The sequence below is a fragment of the Schistocerca piceifrons genome, chromosome 2 (genome assembly GCF_021461385.2).
Source record: "Schistocerca piceifrons isolate TAMUIC-IGC-003096 chromosome 2, iqSchPice1.1, whole genome shotgun sequence".
In the NCBI taxonomy this organism is placed as follows: domain Eukaryota; kingdom Metazoa; phylum Arthropoda; class Insecta; order Orthoptera; family Acrididae; genus Schistocerca; species Schistocerca piceifrons.
In genome coordinates, this window is record NC_060139.1 from 85,427,259 (window position 1) to 85,449,678 (window position 22,420).

The following is a 22,420-nucleotide window of genomic DNA, read 5'->3' on the forward strand; positions in this document are numbered from 1 at the left end:
AGATCTCATCACATATTTTCGATGGGAAACTCTAATAAATCATCCTCCGTACAGCCCCGATCTTGCGTCCAGTAACTACAATCTGTTCCTGCACTTGAAGAAACACATGGGCGGTCAGCGTCTTCAAGACGATGACGACGTCAAAACAGTGGTGATGCAGTGGTTAACAAGTCAGGAGGCAGATTTCTATGAGGAGGGTATTCAGAAACTGGTACAACGTTAAGACAAGTGTCTCAACATTGACGGAAATTATGTAGAAAAGTGGATTAAGGTACAGGCTTTCATGTGATGTAGAAAAGTAGATTAAGGTACAGGCTTTCATGGAAAAATAAAATTATTGAGCTAGATTAGCACATCTCTTTTTTAATTTGAAAACGGTACTTACTTAAAAAACACGTCTCGTAGAATTAAGAATTGCGCTGTGGAATGAGTCTTGTCCTAATACTGCGCCGCAGTATGTCAAGCGTCATCATACACTTACAGCCCGAAGCTCAATGACTAGAGTCGCGCTGTACCAAAACTGCGTTTCGATAGTTTTGATAACAGTACAAAATGACGTAGTAAATAGTAGGATTATCGATAGTATTCGTAGCACTGTTAAAGAAAGAAAGAAACATAAATTAATGTATGAAAGATAAGCTGGCAGCTGACGACTTCTTTTTGCTTTTTGTTTTATAAATATTTAGCATTGTTAAGGAAAGAAAGAAACATAAATGAATGAAGGAAAGAGAAACTGGCAGCTGACAACTGCTCTTTCTTTTTTGTTTGTTTTGTAGATAATTAGAATCGCGCATCATCCATTGTTAATCCACTGTGTATTTTATATCCCAGCAAATTATAAATTGCATTTTACAAGTCATAAAATCTCGGTGATCGCGTAACTTCTGAGCTTCTATGTAACCAAAGAAATTACTTTTGATGACGACATTGTAATTCTTTCAGAGACAGCAAAGGCCTGGGTAAGCAGGTGAACGGAATGAACAGTGTCTTGAAAGGAGGATGTAAGATGAACATAAACAAAAGCTAAACGAGGATAATGGAATGTAGTCGAATTAAATTGGGTGATGCTGCGGGAATTAGATTAGGAAATGAGGCGCTTAAAGTAGTAAATGAGTTTTGCTATTTGGGGAGAAAAATAACTGATGATGGTCGAAGTAGAGAGGATATAAAATACAGACTGGCAATGGCAAGGAAAGCGTTTCTGTAGAAGATAAATTTGTTAACATCTAGTATAGATTCAAGTGTCAGGAAGTCATTTCTGAAAGTATTTGTATGGAGTGTAGCCATGTATAGAAGTGAAACATGGACGATAAATGGTTTAGACAAGAAGAGAATAGAAGATCTCGAAATGTGGTGCTACAGAAGAATGCTGAAGATTATATGGGTAGATCACGTAATGAATGAGGAGGTACTGAGTAGAATTGGGGAGAAGAGGAATTTTTGTCACAACTTGACTAGAAGAATGGTTCGGTTGATAAGACATGTTCTGAGGCATCAAGGGATCACCAATTTAGTATTGGAGGGCAGCGTGGAGAGTAAAAATCGTAGTGAGATTCCAAGAGATGAATACACTAAACAGATTCAGAAGGATGTACGTTGCAGTAGGTACTTGGAGATGAAGAAGCTTGCACAGGATATAGTAGCAGGGGTAGCTGCATCAAACCAGTCTCTGGACTGATGACCACAACAACAACATTCCAGAGGCATATCACTGAGTTTCGGTCCGGACTCTGGGAAGGCCATTGCATTTGAGGAATTTTATTGTCCAAAAACCATTGCCTAACAGATGCTGCTTCAAAACAGGGGGCATTGTAGAAAAACGTAAGTTAATGCGGATGATTGTTGTTGTTGTTGTTTTTGGGGAAGGAGACCAGACAGCGTGGTCATCGGTCTCATCGGATTACGGAAGGATGGGGAAGGAAGCCGGCCGTGCCCCTCCAGAGGAACCATCCCAGCATTTGCCTGGAGTGATTTAGGGAAATCACGGAAAACCTAAATCAGGATGGCCGGACGCGGGATTGAACCGTCGTCCTCCCGAACGCGAGTCCAGTGTCTAACCACTGGGCCACCTCGCTCGGTTAATGCGGATGAGTCGGAGAAACAATCTTGTGCTGCTTGACACCGTCTAGTCGATTAAATATCTAGGCGTAACGTTGCGGTATGATATGAAATCGAACAAGGGCGAAAGGGTGGTAGTAGAGATTTCTAGGAAAGTGTAGCCCATCCATGAGGAAGACAGGGTATTGCACAGTACTACTAACCCTGCTTGTGTACTGTTCGAGTGTTTGCCGCCTAGCAGGATTAAAGACGTGCTGCAGCTTTGTTACTGTTAGGTTCGGTCAACATGCCAGTATTACGGAGATGCTTCCAGAACTAAAATAGGACTCTTTGAAGGGAAGAAGCTTTTCGCGAAACACTTTCAAGAAAATTTAGGGGACCAGCATTTTCGGCTGACTGCAGAACGATTCTATTGCCACTAGCGTAATTTCCCGTAAGGACCACGAGGACAAAATAACTAGATAAGGAGGCTTAGAGATAGCTGTTTTTCCCTTACTGCATTTGATAGAGAAACAGCAAAGGAAATTACCAGTAATGGCACACGTTACCCTCCATCACAGACCGTGTGGTGGCTTGCGGAGTATGTATGTAGACGTAGATGTCAATGTAAACTGTCATGCTGATAGAAATAATGATGGCCTCAAAACTGAACCTGTACAGAATGCAGTACACAACGCCGTAAACTGCGTTTGGCTTTTTCATAAGTTCAGTTAGGGGATCACAGACTAACCACGAGAAACAACACCTTCTCCGTACTTCACTTCTGGCATTACACATGATGACAAGTAAAGTTCTCCAGCTGTTCTCAAACCCAAACCGCTCCGTCAGATTGCCACTGGGTATAGTGCGATTCATCATTTCAAATAACTTACTTCCAGTCATTCATGGTCCAGTGGCGTTCCCCTTTACACCAACTCGAGCGTCGCTTGCTATTTGCTGCAGAAATGTGAGTTTTATGAGGACGTGTTTGATGATTGTACCTATTATTTTTAACGACCTATGCACAGTCATTGTGACTGCTAGACTGTTGGTGGAACTTCGAAACTTGTGAGTCTTCTGACTTCATGTGTTTTTTGTACAACCATCTTTCGCAACACTCGACGTTCCCTGTCCACCAGTACAGGCGGTCTGCATGGTTTTTCTTTAGGTGCGATTGTTCCTTCCCGTTTACACTTCGCAGTCATATTACCAAAATTCCTCTTCGGCAGCTGAAATGTCCCTCACGGATTTGTCACTCATGTGACATCCAAAGACTAGTTCTCGTTCGAGGTCACTGAGCTGACCTGGCCGACCAACTTCTCTACTGACAACTCAGTAATCGCCGCCTGCGTTTATATTGGCTAGTCTGCCCCTCGTGACACATACTGGTCAGTTCCACATAACGTGGTAGTGATCAAATACTTTTGATCCTACAGTGTGTTTGAACCTGTACTCGAGAGGTTGTTTCACTCTACAGGCTTCACGCTACAGTCCATTACCGCATTGACTATTCCTTGATATTTCAGATGTATTTTATTAACTGACAAGTTTATTTTTGATTCAGTATTTCTCCATTACACAGAGATAGCAACAGTCATGGGATACCACCTAATACCGCGTCGGACCTCCATATGCCCGGTGCAGTGCAGTAGCGCGACGTGGCATGGACTCAACAAGTCACTGGAAGTCCGCTGCAGAGATATCTCTACAGCCGTCCATAATTGAGAAAGCATTGCCGAGGCAGGATTTTGCGTACAAATTAATCTCTCTATTATGTACCACAAATGTTCGATCGGATATGAGTGGCTAAATCTTTTCCTCGAACTGTCCAGAACGTTCTTCAAACCAGTCGCGATTAATTGTGCCCCCTTGACAAAGCTTATCGTCATCCACATAAATTCCATCATTGTTTGTGGACATGCAGTGCATCAATGGCTGCAAATGGTCTCCAAGTAGCTGAACATAACCATTTCCAGTCAATGATCCGTTTAGTTTGACCAAAGGGCTCAATACGTTCGTCGTAAACACAGCCCACACCATTATGGAGCCATCACCAGCTTGCGCAGTGCCTCGCTGACAACCTGGGTCCCCGGCTTCGTGGGATCTGCACCGCACTCGAACCGTACCATCAGCTATTACAAATCAGGACTCATCTGAACAGGACACGGTTTTTCAGTCATCTAGGGCCCAACCGATATGGTCACCAGCCCAGAAGAGGCGCTGCAGGCGATACCATGCTATTAGGAAAGGCACTCGGTCTTCTGCTGTCATAGCCCATTAACGCCAAATTCCACCACATTGTTCTAACGGAGACATTCGTCGTATGTCCCACATTGATTTCTGCGGTTATTTCAGACATTGTTGCTTATCTGTTAGCACTGGCAAATATTCGCAAACGCTGCTGCTATCGGTCGTTAAGTGAAGGTCATCGTCGTTTTCTGCCATGAGAGACAATGCCTGAAATTGGGTATTCCCGACACTGTGAATCTTGGAATGTTGAATTCCCCCAACGATTTTCGAAATGAAATGTCCCATGCGTCTAGCTCCAATTACCATTTAGCGTCAAAGTTAGTTAATTCCCGTTGTGCAGCGATAATCACATTGGAAACATTTTCACATGGATCAGCTCAGTACAGATGACAGCTCCGCCAATTCGCTTCCCATTTATACCAAGTGTACACTACACTACCACCATTTGTATATGTGCATATCACTATCTCATAAATTCTGTCACCTCAGTGCAATTATCTGATTTACTCACTTAATGTTCAGCATTCTTGTGTAGCACCAAAATTCAAAAGCTTCTGTTCCCTTCTGGGGTGAGAAGTTTATCGTCCGCGTTTCACGTACATGGATACACGTCAGGCAACACATTCAGGAAACTATATCATATAAATCTCTCCTCTTACAAGGGGAGGTCGCCAATTGTGAAATTCAGATTCGATTCATACTGCGCATAATAAATGCTCATGGTCAGAGGTGTAATGTGGCAAAGCACCAAGATGCACTTCTCAGCCGTTGTCGAGAAAATCGACAGTTAAAATAAACCGTTGCGGTGAAATACTCTCTACGATTGGTAATTCTCTACAGTGTCGTGGCGCAGCGGTAAGCGCTCGGATTCGTAATCCAAAGGTCACCGTATCGAATATCCCGCCATGCAACTTTTTTTTTGTATTTGTTTTTTGTAATTCAAATGTGTGTATACATACACACACACACACACACACACACACATATATATATATATATATATATATATATATATATATATATATATATATATATAATTCCCGGCAATCAGTTGCAACAATTATGCATGTAATAAGTTGTTGAAAGTCGTTTGTCGTGGAAAAACTGGCGACTTCGAACATCATTATGTTTTCCGCAAACAAAGTTGTATTTCACAAATGTTATTAATTGTCTTCATAATGTTAACCACCTATAGTTAACGGAAGACGTAGAAACGATATTCCGAAACGAATACGTATAGCGTAAGTCAAACTTTCGAGTTAGAATAGAAACCCCACGAACACAAATTTGCTGTGGCAGGTATGAAATATAAACTCCGTTACTCGCTCGTTACACTTGAAGGACAGATGTTGAATGGGCCGAAACGAGCCGCCGCATAAGAGCGTAGTTACCTCCTAATTTCGAAAGAAGGTAGATGCGGTCCCTAGCGCAAGTTGTAACATCGTCGAAAATCAGTGCGGACGTGAGAGCTTTGGTACACCCTGTTAAACAAACGGAAAAATGGAGGCGGTACAATTGGAGAGCGATCCGCCTTCACCAACATGCATTAAGCAATTCATTAATAGCTTATATATATATATATATATATATTGCACTTGAAGAAACACATGGGCTGTCAGCGTCTTCAAGACGATGACGAAGTCAAAAAGTGGTGATGCAGTGGTTAACAGGTCAGGCGGCAGATTTCTATGAGAAGAGTATTCAGAAACTGGTACAACGTTAAGACAAGTGCCTCAACATTGACGGAAATTATGTAGAAAAGTGGATATATATATATATATATATATATATATATATATATATATATATATATATATATATATATGAAATACAAAAAACTAATAATTAAAAATTGTGTTGCATGGCACGAGATTCGATCCGGCGACCTTCGGATTACGAACCCGAGCGCTTACCGCTGCGCCACGACGCTGTAGAAAATTATTAATCGTAGAGAGTATTTCACCGCAACGGTTTATTTTAACTGTCGATTTTCTCGACAACGGCTGAGAAGTGCATCTTGGTGCTTTGCCACATTAGAACTCTGGCCATGAGCTTTTATTATGCGCAGTATGAATCGAATCTGAATTTCACAATTGGCGGCCTCCCCTTGTTAGTCATAAACGCTTATCTTGCCTTTGGCAGTCTGTATTTTACATCATCTTCAGCCATCGTCATTTATTTTGTTGCTCAAATACTGAAACTCATCGCTTACATTTAGTTTCTCATTTGCTAATCTAATCGCATCAGAATCAACGGATTTGATTCGACTTCATTCCAGTGCACTAGTGTAACTTCTATAGCTGTTCATCTTGTGATAGCTTCTGAAGACACCATTCCTAACGTTCAAAAGATCTTCGTCGTTTTTGGCAGGTTTATTACTTATCAGTAAGGTGATGACGACCAAAAGATCCTGTCTTTCAGTGTTGGGGCACACTATGCCCGATCTCTTACCGGAATCAGGAACAGCGAGTAAGTGGTTCATGGGTAGGTGACGTTACGTCAGTAGTGTGTAACGCGCTGGGAATTTGGGTCGGATGGGAGGCACACTAGGGTGGCCAGGCTGTTCACCGCTTTGTGCACACTAGTTTCCTCCGTACCAGGGTACGGTGATGACAAATCACCCTTAGAGTGTGGTTGAGAGACTCAACCCAGGAGTGGCGTGGTCTGCGGTGTGACGAGTGATTCACCGGACATATTTCGCGTCGGAGATACGCACCACCTGGTAACTGGTGGTTAATGTAAAGTTTCCGACGACACGTATGTTGCACGACATTGCCCTGGCCGAGTCCCCTACGTGCTCGCAGCGTCGTGCGACCGACACGGATGAACGTCGCCTGGAATGCTGATCTCCAGCGGATGTATGGTTTATAATTCGGAAGATGTGACGAGTGATTCACCGGACATATTTCGCGACGGAGATACGCACCACCTGGTAACTGGTGGTTAATGTAAAGTTTCCGACGACACGTATGTTACACGACATTGCCCTGGCCGAGTCCCCTACGTGCTCGCAGCGTCGTGCGACCGACACGGATGAACGTCGCCTGGAATGCTGATCTCCAGCGGATGTATGGTTTATAATTCGGAAGATGTGACGAGTGATTCACCGGACATATTTCGCGACGGAGATACGCACCACCTGGTAACTGGTGGTTAATGTAAGGTTTCCAACGACACGTATGTTGCACGACATTTCCCTGGCCGAGTCCCCTACGTGCTCGCAGCGTCGTGCGACCGACACGGATGAACGTCGCCTGGAATGCTGATCTCCAGCGGATGTATGGTTTATAATTCGGAAGATGCGTGCCTTCTATCTCTGCCGTCCCACTCGATCGATTCCGAAATGCTTCTTCGTCCGGTTGAGACCTACTTTCCCCAATCAGACATACGCGAGAAATGGGTTAACGGACTTCCTTTGTACTACATTATTCGGTATGTTCTAAAAGATGTGCTTGACGTTTGGATTTACCGACAGGAAAGAGACAATGAATTGCAGTATTCCGCCAGATATCGTCAGATTTTTTCTAATTACATCCCCACCCACGCAGCTTGGCTGCATCTGGTAACACAAGTTGATTCTGATGGACACTGATTTGCATGTAGCAATGGACCATTGAACAAGGATATACTCCGGGAAGAGATTTAAATTCATTTGGTTTGAGTTCTATCGAAGTCACGTAAGGAATGATCACATTTATAGCAAAGAACCACAGTGACTGCAGAGTCAAAAATCAAATGGCTCTGAGCACTATGGGACTCAACTGCTGAGGTCATCAGTCCCCTAGAACTTAGAACTACTTAAACCTAACTAACCTAAGGACATCACAAACATCCATGCCCGAGGCAGGATTCGAACCTGCGACCGTAGCGGTCTTGCGGTTCCAGACTGCAGCGCCTTTAACCGCACGGCCACTTCGGCTGGCTGACTGTAGAGTCAATTTACATCAATTTATACCTTACTTCTTTCTATAAGTTCTGGTGGAATTTGTATCTAACTCTGTCTGTAATTTTCTTGGGATTGGTGAATTCCAGATGGGACTGTGAGTGGCGAGGCCGAGGTCCCTTAAGGTTTGCAGGCGAACACCCTTGCAGCTTTGGAGATTAGGTGACCTTCTGCGACCGTACACTAAGCCGCCGACCTGCAGCATTGTCTGGACATTGCGTCCATCCTAATTCTGGCCACATAGCGCTTCAGGAAGTAAAAAAAAAAAAAAAAAAAAAAAAAAAATATGGCCCTGAGCACTATGGGACTTAACATCTATGGTCTTCAGTCCCATAGAACTTAGAACTACTTAAACCTAACCAACCTACTGACATGACACAACACCTAGTCACGAAGTATAGTTCACACAATGTTTTGCCCATGCGCCTTCTTTAGAAAGTCGGTTAACACATTGGACAAACACTAGAGTTTGGGCTGACTCGAAGGTTTAACAAGCCAGGACAGCCAACCGCAATTGTTGACAAAAATCTTTGTTTAAGCAACGGACATTTCTTCCCAATTGAGAGTAGAGTTCTTAAGAAACGGGAAAGTCCCACTCCTTCGCCAGTGGCAGCCTGGCCAGCTGTTGAAAATTTACAACGGAACGTGTTATTGGCTAACAGTAATTATTTAATAGAGGAGATGAGGCAAACCCATGTTTCCAGAAAATCCAAATGTGGAGGCCAGCACATCGCCCGTTAGAAAACTCAACTGCAGAGAGGCGCCGTCAGACAGAACTGTTAAGAACTCTGTCCTTCTGTAGATTAATACCGCTAAACTATTTCTATCTCGGAAATTTGTTGGTTTATTTGCTACCGTATTATTGGACAGAACATTGTATAACCATCTCATTGGGACAGTGTCAGCAGCTCGTGGTCTTGCGGTAGCGTTCTCGCTTCCGGCGCACGGGGTCCGGGGTTCGATTCCCGGCGGGGTCAGGGATTTTCTCTGCCTCGTGATGACTGGGTGTTATGTGTTCATCATCATTTCATCCTCATTGACTCGCAAGTTGCCGAAGTGGCGTCAACTAAAAAGGACTTGCAACACGGTGGCCGAACTTCCCCGCTTGGGGCCTCCCGGCCAACATTGCCATACGATCATTTCATTTCATTGGGACAGTGAGCGCTGTGGAGGAGGGCGAGGATAAATTACTTCCTCAGCGATGGACAGCAAGCAAAGAGTTCTCTTTCTGTGGGTAGGCAGTAAGGACTTTCCTTCTGTAGGCAATATGAAAGGACTTCTTCCTTTCCACCAGCGGCAACCACTGTCACACCATAGCAATACAGTCTTGCAGAATTTGGTGAGACTATGCAGGCTTAGACAATGGATGACAAGGCTTAGAAATTATTTGTAGCCGCGGTCGAGTAACTGTTGTAAACCTTGTTATGTCATGGAGTGTTTAAGGGCTCATTCAGGCTTCATCCTATGCGTGTTTCAGCTAACTATTCTTTCGGCGAAATCATGCAATCGCTGAGCATGCACCCATAGTTCGTTCTTCCACAGCTGACTTATTAAAAGACAGTATGAACTGTTCCTATTATCTTCCGGTCTTTGCCAAGCTATTTCTGACGATGTGGCCAGGTGAACTACGTAACTATCGGTTCAAATGGCTCTGAGCACTATGGGACTCAACTGCTGAGGTCATTAGTCCCCTAGAACTTAGAACTAGTTAAACCTAACTAACCTAAGGACACCACAAACATCCATGCCCGAGGCAGGATTCGAACCTGCGACCGTAGCGGTCTTGCGGTTCCAGACTGCAGCGCCTTTAACCGCACGGCCACTTCGGCCGACTACGTAACTATTCTCTATCTAAGACCAGTGAGAATAGATACGCAAAAAGTCAGTTATTAATTTTTAAGAAGCACTTATTTACACTGGAAGAAACTTGTGTAATGTAGCGATTATCAGGTGACGGATCGTCATTGTAAACATTATCAGTTGCTCTACATCAATATCTACATGGATACTCTGAAAATCACATTTAAGTGCCTCTCAGAGGGCACTACCTTGACAAGACCACAATATTTCTTGTCGTTGTTGACGGGCTGTGTATTTTACAAGAGTGTGGGTTGCTGGTATGGTTGCTGCGCCACTGTCAGCCTAGAAGAGAAACAGAAATTGAAGCAACAGCTCACCAGTATTAGCCTTGGTTATAATATTAACTTAATCAACAAAAAGAAGTATTCGGTGTTTTGGATGCCCAAGGTTGGACACATTACTGATCTCTTTTCTGGTATAACTAAAGTTATTATTCGTCGTTCTGAAGATGCTGTCTAGGATTTTTAATTTGACAGTCTCTATTATTTTGCAGTCAGACAGGATGAAAACCAGTTTCAGCAACATCGTTGATAACATAATATTTCAGTTTATCTAACAGAATATATGTACTGTGAACTTCGAAATCAAATACATTCTAAGAGTGACAGAAAATTCTCATAGGCAATATTGGATCACTTGAATTTGGTATAAAGGTATTCATGAACTGAAAAATTGCGTGTGCTTTGGAGAGATTACTTCAAAATCGGAATTCAGACTGCTATGAGGAAATGGAGGTGGGCGAATCATGTAGCTAAGCAAATGGACAGTAGACGTACTAAGGAAGTTCTTATCTGAATTTGAACAGGTAAGGTAAGATCAAGCTGAGCAGTTAGTGCGAGGTGGAAAGGTAACATCAGAAAACCTGCAGACCCGACGCAGACACGTATGCCTGACGACAGTAATGCATGGGAAAGTCCACAGGACACATCCATACTGCAGAGGACGTTAGCTGGCAGATGGTGATGGCAACTACTACGAATAGTTCTAGTCTGTTTAGACATGCCCACAGTATTTCTTGCCTTTATAGACACGCTATGTGATTTTTAACAAGTGTATAGGTTCCTGATATGAATGTTTTGCAATGACCAACTGAGAACAGAAAGCAACAGACAGCAAGTGGAAGGAACAGATGCAAGGTTTCCATAAATTACAACCATAATGTATTGTAGAACTACTAAGTGGCGACAACGAAAACACAAGGGCATATTCCTTAATACTGCTATTGCTTTGTATTGCCTAATCTTCTTATCATGTTAAGCAACTATTGTGGGGAATTTCTTATATGTAATGGTTTGATGCCATAAGCTCCAGGGGAGATGCAATCAAGGTTATGTTCCATAATAACTAAGAGACACCAAAGAGGCTAAAAATTAATGAAAGGTCAACACCGTCAGCTCAGAAAGTTCCGAGACTGATTTTATTACTAGCACATAAGCGACGTGAGCGCAGTAACTACGGTGGCGTTTGGAACTAACAGCTATAAACAATAGAAATGTATTCGACCATTCAATTGTGAGCAGGCAATGGAAATTAATGTTCATGCGGCCATAGTGTGGCTGTGTATAAATGGAGCAACTTATTTAAATCAAGTTAGTCTCCAAAATCTTTTAAAGAAGAGTGAACTATGAGAAACGTTTGTCCCACAGACCTTGAATTTCAAACGAGGGGTGAACGCCTGCTGCAACTTGATTGAAACGCAAATCGTGGACAATTTGTAACGCCGGAAATGCATATCCTCCTATTTCCATGGTTCAAATGGTTCAAATGGCTCTGAGCACTATGGGACTCAACTGCTGAGGTTATTAGTCCCCTAGAACTTAGAACTACTTAAACCTAACTAACCTAAGGACATCACAAACATCCATGCCCGAGGCAGGATTCGAACCTGCGACCGTAGCGGTCTTGCGGTTCCAGACTGCAGCGCCTTTAACCGCACGGCCACTTCGGCCGGCCCTCCTATTTCCATCTATTACACTGCAAATTTTTTTCCTTATTTTGTTACCTGAAGATATGACGTTTCCGTGTCTTTGTATATAGTAATTGTTTTACTATTTGTATATATATGCATTCATGTCGATGTATAATTGGTTTGTTTTGTGAATATTATTTGTATTTATACGCTGGGTCTGGCCTAGGGAAAACTATGCTATCGAACGAATACATCGATAGGTCGTGTGGAGAACGAAAGTGTTTACAATCTTTGAGAGTGTTAACTCTGCCGCGTGGAGCGCGGGCAGAGCAGAGGGAGTCTGGCTGGAGTAGTGCAGTGGAGCAGGTGTGTTGTGTGACGCTCCCGCGAGTTGCCTCGCTTCCGGGGTTTGGCAGCATGTAAATGCGCTCGAATTGCTATGATAGTTTCTGACACGGTGTCGCGGACGGGAAGCATTAGCTGGCGCACATCAAGAGCCCGTTTCGCCTGATGACCGTGTCGAGAACGAGGCGCGCCAACATCCAGCTTCTGCAACAGCGACGGCCGACAATGAGTGACTGTCGCCACCTCCCCGATCGACGGCTTCAAACCTTCAACCAACCAACAAGGAAGACTGGACAGAGACCTCCCCTAAATCCTACAGAACACCTTTTGATGTTTTGGAACGCCGAGTTCGTGCCAGGCCTCACCGACCGTTATCGATATCTCCCCTCAGTGCAGCACTTCGTGAAGAATGGGCTATCATTCCCTTAGAAACCTACCAGCACCTGATTGAACGAGTGCCTGCCAGAGTGGAAGCTGTCATCAAGGGTTGTCCAACACCATACTGAAGTCCAGAAAAACCGATGGAGGGCGCCACGAACTTGTAAGTCATTTTCAGCCAGGTATTCGGATTCTGTTGATCACATGGTGTAGTATCTCCGACGACGAACATATTTCTCTCTTCACCAATTTATTGATACTGTCACTGTAGAATGTTAGACTCGGTTGACGGAGTCACGACCTCGAATTTGCTTCCACCACTTCATCACCATCAAAGTGAAGTCCTCGATAGGGTTATTTAAAGATGAAAATCGGATGGGACTGTATGGAGGATGATAGATAACAGCGGATTGTTGTAGAGGTCACTTGATATGGCACTGTCATATTCCATTCTTCTAAGGATTTCCACGGAGGCACGTTTTACGCGGTTCGAAACTCAACTGCAACACCTCTTTCTCATGTCGCGACAGAGTTACGTCAAACACCGCCATCTTACACGCCACAGTTCAGAGCCATGCAGCTGTTGAGTCTTGCAGTTTGCGTCAGAAGAGTAAGAAGCGTGACGTGTTATAATGTTTCACCCGATACTGAGAACAGAATAAAAAATTTGTGGCACTAATTTTCAGAACGCCCTCGTATATCTACAATTGAAAGCAACACTTATACAGATAGGCCACGAAGGAGTTTATGGGAGTCATCAAGAGTTCTTCGTGAAAATTGTCGTTTCTTATACATGTAAACTGAAACCGCTATCGCGAACTAAAGTAACAAACACAGTATTAAGAGAGTAGATTTTTTCTCCATAGAAAAAAACTGTTTGCCAGTAAAGGACTGAAGTGAAATAAAGCAGTCTGATGCCCGAATGTCACCGACACTAGATTGCGTCTGGAGATATGGAACAGTGATTATCTTAGAGACTTGTCCAGTCACGTCTGAAGCGTGATGTATGAGGTGACTGGAGAAAAATTTACGACACCCTCGTGGTCGACGTCATTTCTCGCATGTCAACGCATCAATCATATTTTTAATCTCCTACAACGTAGTCAGAAATCGATTGCAGAGCGTTAATTTACTGGGGACCCTTAAAATTGATCCGCTCGTTAGAAGTAACGACCATCACTGGTGTCCATTAGAAATGATGAGCCAGCTGTCGCTCGTTAATCACTATCAAATTTTCGTACAAACTGCAAATAATAATGAATGTTTCTTGACTTGCATCCTGAACGATGCACAGCTCGGTAGTTCAGAAACTCAAAACTGGTTCTAATTTCATTAAACATTTCCAGTGAGACTATTATTTATACATACTCTAGTCTAGACTTTAGATCAGAAAATATTTGTTTGTAACACATTTAGAGACGCAAAGAAAATAATCATGCAGAAATACTGAGTTAATAAGCAATTACACACGTATGATACCAACATACACTCCTGGAAATTGAAATAAGAACACCGTGAATTAATTGTCCCAGGAAGGGGAAACTTTATTGACACATTCCTGGGGTCAGATACATCACATGATCACACTGACAGAACCACAGGCACATAGACACAGGCAACACAGCATGCACAATGTCGGCACTAGTACAGTGTATATCCACCTTTCGCAGCAATGCAGGCTGCTATTCTCCCATGGAGACGATCGTAGAGATGCTGGATGTAGTCCTGTGGAACGGCTTGCCGTGCCATTTCCACCTGGCGCCTCAGTTGGACCAGCGTTCGTGCTGGACGTGCAGACCGCGTGAGACGACGCTTCATCCACCAGTCCCAAACATGCTCAATGGGGGACAGATCCGGAGATCTTGCTGGCCAGGGTAGTTGACTTACACCTTCTAGAGCACGTTGGGTGGCACGGGATACATGCGGACGTGCATTGTCCTGTTGGAACAGCAAGGTCCTTGCCGGTCTAGGAATGGTAGAACGATGGGTTCGATGACGGTTTGGATGTACCGTGCACTATTCAGTGTCCCCTCGACGATCACCAGTGGTGTACGGCCAGTGTAGGAGATCGCTCCCCACACCATGATGCCGGGTGTTGGCCCTGTGTGCCTCGGTCGTATGCAGTCCTGATTGTGGCGCTCACCTGCACGGCGCCAAACACGCATACGACCATCATTGGCACCAAGGCAGAAGCGACTCTCATCGCTGAAGACGACACGTCTCCATTCGTCCCTCCATTCACGCCTGTCGCGACACCACTGGAGGTGGGCTGCACGATGTTGGGGCGTGAGCGGAAGACGGCCTAACGGTGTGCGGGACCGTAGCCCAGCTTCATTGAGACGGTTGCGAATGGTCCTCGCCGATACCCCAGGAGCAACAGTGTCCCTAATTTGCTGGGAAGTGGCGGTGCGGTCCCCTACGGCACTGCGTAGGATCCTACGGTCTTGCCGTGCATCCGTGCGTCGCTGCGGTCCGGTTCCAGGTCGACGGGTACGTGCACCTTCCGCCGACCACTGGCGACAACATCGATGTACTGTGGAGACCTCACGCCCCACGTGTTGAGCAATTCGGCGGTACGTACACCCGGCCTCCCGCATGCCCACTATACGCCCTCGCTCAAAGTCCGTCAACTGCACATACGGTTCACGTCCACGCTGTCGCGGCATGCTACCAGTGTTAAAGACTGCGATGGAGCTCTGTATGCCACGGCAAACTGGCTGACACTGACGGCGGCGGTGCACAAATGCTGCGCAGCTAGCGCCATTCGACGGCCAACACCACGGTTCCTGGTGTGTCCGCTGTGCCGTGCGTGTGATCATTGCTTGTACAGCCCTCTCGCAGTGTCCGGAGCAAGTATGGTGGGTCTGACACACCGGTGTCAATGTGTTCTTTTTTCCATTTCCAGGAGTGTATTTCAACGATTAGTAATTACTATTAGTCCTATTTCTGTGGGCAATTAATGTAGCAAAACATGGTAATGGAGAAGAAATGTGTATCGTTGATTAACAGAGTGCCTCACAGTTGGACTCCCCTCGTAACGGTACAGTATCAATACTTCACAGAGTTTGAAAGATACGTTGTGATCTGCTTAACGACAGAGGATCGAATAGTGCCAATGCGGCGGCGCGGTTCTTTCCGTCCCTTTACGACGAACCTGCACCTGCCTGTGAACATTGTCTCAGCATATGATCAGTAGGGAAGCCGGGCGAAACCTATTGTACTTCGACGTGAACCAGGCTGCAATTAAAGTCACTAATCTACGTTTCGGGAGAAAGCTTTCACACGAAATGAAAGGTTGAAAATTTTGTCCTCTATTAATATATTCTGAAACTTAGGTGAACAAGTATCACTGCCAAGCCGGTGCTAGTCTTAACACAATCACTCACGTTAGCAAGTTTATGGTGTTGCATTTCCCGAAAACGTAATAGCTACAGAAATACTGATTATTTTTGATTGAGAATGCTCCCCAAATATTAAGTCTGTCGTACCTAATGCAGTCACAGTTTTCAGCCACCGACTTGCTTAATACGCCACGCGGAATATATATATTTTCTCGTCACAAAATTCACTTAAAAATTCCGAAATTTCTACACGCCCATCGGAATAATTATGGCGTCACTTTACCAAACTTTTGATGCATGAAACACTGCTAGATCCGGCAACTTATCGTTTCCATCGGAACTACTACTACACACGTCCGAACTATTTCATGCCTAGGCTCCGACTCTTCTTTAGAATACTCTAAGTCTTCTCTACCAGCAGAGAAAGGCGCGCGAATAATACTGCTTTACCATTGGTCACTTTACTCAACAGCCAATAGCAAAACAACACTCTCCCCCGTCAGTCCGCGCTTTTCATCAATAACCAATCGCAAAATAGTAAACCTTACGACTGCACTTTTTACCGACGTAATTATCTAATATGCTGAAGTTTTGCTTATGCATAAAGTTATTTACTATTGTTATTTATACCTGAATTAACTTTCCCTTTACCATAAACTTACTTTACAAATCTATTCTACAAAAATCCCCTTTGTTCATATCCATACTTCTTCGAAATGTTACCACACTAAATCTTACTATATAACTCGTAAAACAATTATCTTCATATTAACCTTAAACCACACTCACGCATCATTCATACTGCCAGAACATATTTATAACATTTTACATATACAAAAAGACGTAACACTTTATGAAAATACTAGAACAGTTTATGAAAACATTCTATTACTTTAGTGCACTCTAGTGCGCACAATCGAAACTAAAATCACGGTCCCCCTATCCAATATTGACCTGTATCGGCTGATACATAAACTACGTGCGCGTCCAGTTTCGCGTAACCATCTGTCACTATCCAGCTCTGAGACACATCTCCCACTTAACCGCCTCCAAGGCAGGATCGGTATACGGCGCTATTCTTCGTGCTTCCTGAACGATCCACAGCTCGGTAGTTCAGAAACTCAATACTGGTTCTAATTTCATTAAACGTTTCCAGTGAGACTATAATTTATACATACTCTAGTCTAGACTTTAGATCAGAAAATATTTGTTTGTAACACGTTTAGAGACGCAAAGAAAACAACCGTGCAGAAATACTGAGTTAATAAGCCATAACTTCGTACACACGTATGATACCAACATATTTCAACGATTAGTAATTACTATTAGGCCTGTTTCTGTGGGCAATTAATGTAGCAAAACATGGTAATGGAGAAGAAATGTGTATCGCTGATTAACAGAGTGCCTCACAGTTGGAGTCCCCTCACAGATGCGTAACAGTGCAGTATCAATACTTCACAGAGTTTGAAATATACGTTGTGATCTGCATAACGACAGAGGATCGAATCATGCCACTATCGACGCATCAAAACGGATTACGAACACAGAAGGCTGAAAAGCTGAATTCTCTCTTCCGAAATTGGTTCACTAAGGAAAATCGTACATCGGTGCCCATATTCAAGTGCCACAAGAAGAAAAACATACTGACCAATACTGAAAGAAGTTATCGACTAAAGCAGCTCAACTCTTGAAATGCATTTAGATCTCATAGTAAGCCTGTAAAATTTTGTGTAAATTACGGACAAAATTTGCTGCCCCTCCAGCAGCGGTAGGAGCAATGAGGTGATCCAAACAAGTAATTACCGTTTCCAAGCAGGCTAGACCGAGCGAGGTGGCGCAGTGGTTAGCACACTGGTTCGGGAGGACGACGGTTCAATCCCGTCTCCAGCCATCCTGATTTAGGTTTTCCGTGATTTCCCTAAATCGTTTCAGGCAAATGCCGGGATGGTTCCTTTGAAAGGGCGCGGCCGATTTCCTTCCCAATCCTTCCCTAACCCGAGCTTGCGCTCCGTCTCTAATGACCTCGTTGTCGACGGGACGTTAAACACTAACCATCACCACCACCAAGCAGGCTCGTTAGACTGCTGTGCATTACTGAAAGATTATGTCAGTGACTTCCATCTACCGTAGAATTATTGAACGTGTTCTGTGTTCGCGTAACGGAAAATCTGCTGTGTACAATCGCTCGAAGAGGTCTCCTGTGTTCGTTCACTAGACTGAGAAGAACTTCCAGACGTTCTGACATTGTTCGACTCTTACGCGTGGTGAACAAAATCAGAGCCTATCGTATACTGGAAATGCTAAATTAGACTGGAAGCAGCCCAGTACGTAGCTCACAGATTTAAAGAAAGGTGTCGACAATGACGACTGTAATGATTTCTTTGAAGTACTCGAGGCAGCAAGAATAAAATATAAGGAGCGAAGATTTATCTACAACCCTTGTAGAAGCAGGACTACAATTGTAAGAACGAAATGCACGAAAGGCAAACAGTAGTCGAGAATGGAGTGAAACAGTATTGTAGATTATCCCTACGCTATTCAATTTGTGGATTAAACAATTAATAAAGGACACCAGCGAGCAAATTTCGAAAAGGAATCTAAGTTTAGGAAGAAGTTAAAGAAACTTCTAAGGGTTGTGGATGTCATATAGTTCATTCAGAGACCGAAAAGATCTTGGGAGAATAGTTGAACGAAATGGATTTGTCTTGAAAAGAAGTTGTAAGATGCATATCAACAAAAGTAAGGTAACCGTAAACCAAGCGCTGCTGAGGGCCTTGTATTAGAAGTAGGAAGTAGGAAAATAACTGAAGTTAATCAAAGTAGGAAGGATACAAAAGGCAGATTATCAATAGCAAGAAAAGGCATTTCTGAAAAATGGAAATTTATTAACATTGATTATAAATGTGATTCTTAGGAAATCTTTTCTGAATGTATTAGTATGGAGTATACCTTTGTAGAGGAGTGAAATGTGGACGAGGAACAGTTCAAACCAGAAGAGACTAAACGTTTCTGAAATGTGATGCTCATGAAGAATTACTTAGTTACTGGTAAATGCTGCAGTCCTAGTAGGGCCTTGGCCTCCTTTGTCAGCTGCCTCCATTCATCTCTGCCCATTGATTTACTTCTCCAGTTCCTGACTCCTATCGCTTTTTGAGGTCCTCTTCCATGTCTTCGAATCATCTTTTCATATGTCTTCCTCTTCTCCTTCTCCCTTCGGGCTTTCCTGTAAACACTTTTAACACTGCTGGTTTTTGGCATTCTCTGTACATGACCAGTCCATCTCATTCTTCCTTGTTCGATTTTCACTACAGTACCCATATGTCCAAAAAATGGTAATAGTTTTGCGCGTGTTCTTATTCTCCAATTTTCTATCTCTCACACTGCTACAAATATGTTTTTCAAAATATTCCTTTTCCACCTGAATAACCAGCCTTCTTCCATTGTAGTCATCACCCAACCTCCCGATCCTTAAATTAGTAAATGTTTTTTGGCTTTTATGTTCCCACTAACGTTTATGAAGGTGAATATGTTCTCCAAGGAATAATAGAGCCGATTTGCACTTGCAGTCTATTCTTGAATTTATGCTGTTATTTCATTACCTTCTGTAATTATCGAACCAAGATATTTATCGGTCCCGCTCTTTGATATTATACCCATGTATGTGTACTGAAGTCTCTTCTCTGTTCCTATAGAATCTCCCATCAACTTATACTTTGTTTTGTCTGTATTCACTTCCAGTCCGTACTGCTGCGCTGCTCCTTCTAATACAGCTGTCTTATCACATTCTCTAGCACAAAGTTATAGGATAGCGGAGAGATCACATCTCGCGGCTGTGCTTACATGGAACTATCCTGACAACTCTTGTTATATTCTGACGTTACTAACTGTAGTTCTCATCATCATTTCCGTCAGCCTCAACAATTTTAGAGGGATTGTAAAATCTTTCATAATTTTGAGAAACTTTTTTATCCTCTGTTGTTTAAAATCAAAGTACAACTGACGGATTTGCTTGTCATATTCAAAAAATTTCTCCAGCACTTGCCTCAATAAAAATATGTGGTCCAGTGTGGCTTTCTCCTAAACACAGTATTACAACCTCCCAGTATCCTTCCCGTCCAACATTCTAGTCGAGAGACTAAAATATTACTAAAAACCTTACACCTTGTATCCAAGAAAGCAATTGCTCTGCAATTCATGCACTCTGGCTTAGAACATTTCTTCTGCAAGGGGCAGATTTATTCCACGCTCTAATCATCAGACATTTCTTCCTTTATCGGTATTTGCTTTATTAATTCATTAACAGCCATCTCCATCTTCTTTCCCGCAAATTTTAATATTTCTGCTTCTATGCGGTCTTCTTCTGCTGGTTTGAGTTTTTAACAGCATTCTTCACTTCCTCTAAGACGAGTGGTTCGACTTTCTGCACCTCCGTTTCCAATTATAATTCCAAATCCGGTTCCTCCCCTACCTCACTCACGGTTTTCTGCACACTTTCCATCGAGTAGCTCCATGGAATGCACTTGCCATCTTTGCAAAGTTTTGCTTTTATCTCCACTTAGGTTTCCATATCAATCCTTGTAGAAGACTGCCCTAATTTGGAAACCTCGCTACATAGATCTCTCGTACATCATTATTGTCCATCATTTTCTGAAACTACTCTATCAGCCTCTTTTCATCCTGCCGTTTCTTAGCCCTGGATAACTTATATGGTCTCATCCTCTTTCCCTCTATACTCTTCCGCCCTAATCTTACTTTTCTTTTCAGTAGTCTTTGCTTCACTTCATTTCTCTGTTGGCTTACCAGTGAACACGCCTAATCGAATCGTCTACTGAAGACTGCTGAAAATAAGTCGATGTGCCGGATAACCAATACAGAGATATTCAGTCAAACTGGGGAGAAAAGGATGTTATGGCATAACGTAGCTAAAAGAAGGACCATGTTAATATGATACACTCTGAGGCATCCAGGAACAGAAAATCATCAGGAAAATGTAGCGAAATGGATAAAATTTGCAGATCATTGACTTTTGGTTCAAGTAACGGCAATTGACCGTCAACGTTAACTAAAGTAAGAATGAAATTACTGACGATCGTTTGAAACCAAAGCAGCTTCCGCTCTCTCTAAATATCATCCATAATTCCAAATAGAGCTTTCTCCCCACCGAAAGAGACAGATTGTACGGTGATGACATGTGATAGGATAACCTTTGAGCAGACGATTCAATTTGGCCCTAATTATCACTGTCAGAACAATATGCATTCCGTTTTGAGCGTTAGCCATGTGATTTTCTGTGCCTGCTCAGCTGTGCTGGCCGAGCGGTTCTAGGCGCCTCAGTCCGGAACCGCGTGACTGCTACGGTCGCAGGTTCGAATCCTGCCTCGGGCATGAATGTGAGTGATGTCATTAGATTAGTTAGGCTTGAGTGGTTCTACGTTCTAGGGGACTGATGACCTCAGATGTTAAGTTCCATAGTGCTCAGAGCCATTTGAACCATCAGCTGATGCCCCAACATAGCCTTGGTGCTGTGCACATCTGCGTGGGTAAATCAGGATAAAGAACATTTCAATCTTACATGGGCTACATCTTCAATATTTGAACACAGCAGACATCTCACGTCAATGATATGGCGCCTTTTTGGAAGCACCATCTAACGCGCCATGTGTTCTTGCTGGCAGTGGTTTACTAATCCGTTTCCGAACGATTGCATCTTGGTATATGTACAATATTTAACAACCCTGCACAAATCTCGAAATAAGTGAACTTGGCAAGTTGCAGTTCTTACAAGCGACATTTTCAGGCATAATATGAGGTTCTTACTTCTTTCGCACTAAGAATCATTATAGACCGAAACAAACTCTTATACAAGGACCAGAGCATCTAGCGCTCATAGTAAATGCTGAAGCGGAAATATTATAGGATTCCAGAGTTCGCTAAAGTCAGAGATAAACTCAGCTGAAGTTTTTACCAAGGACCTAACTGCGTTGGCAAAGACGGATTGAATTCATTGCAAACAAGGGCTCCAGCATTGGTCGTATAAATGTTTATTACAGCATATCGCTTTCTATTACAGAGTGATTATCCTTAGCGCAAGAATAAACCCAGTAAACTCACACGATCATGCATAAAATATAACATCAAACTTATGTGTTTATAATGAAGAACATGTCAACTAGCAGATAAAGTTCACACTCTGAGTCTTCTTACCTGCTCGCTGGCATGTTCTTCTTTGTGAACAACTATGTTTGAAGTTATATTTTGTGCAATATTGTATGAGTCCACTCTACTTAGTCTTGCACTGAAGATGATCATCCGTGATTGAAATCCGTATGCAGTCATAAAAAAAAGTTTCAACTTTAT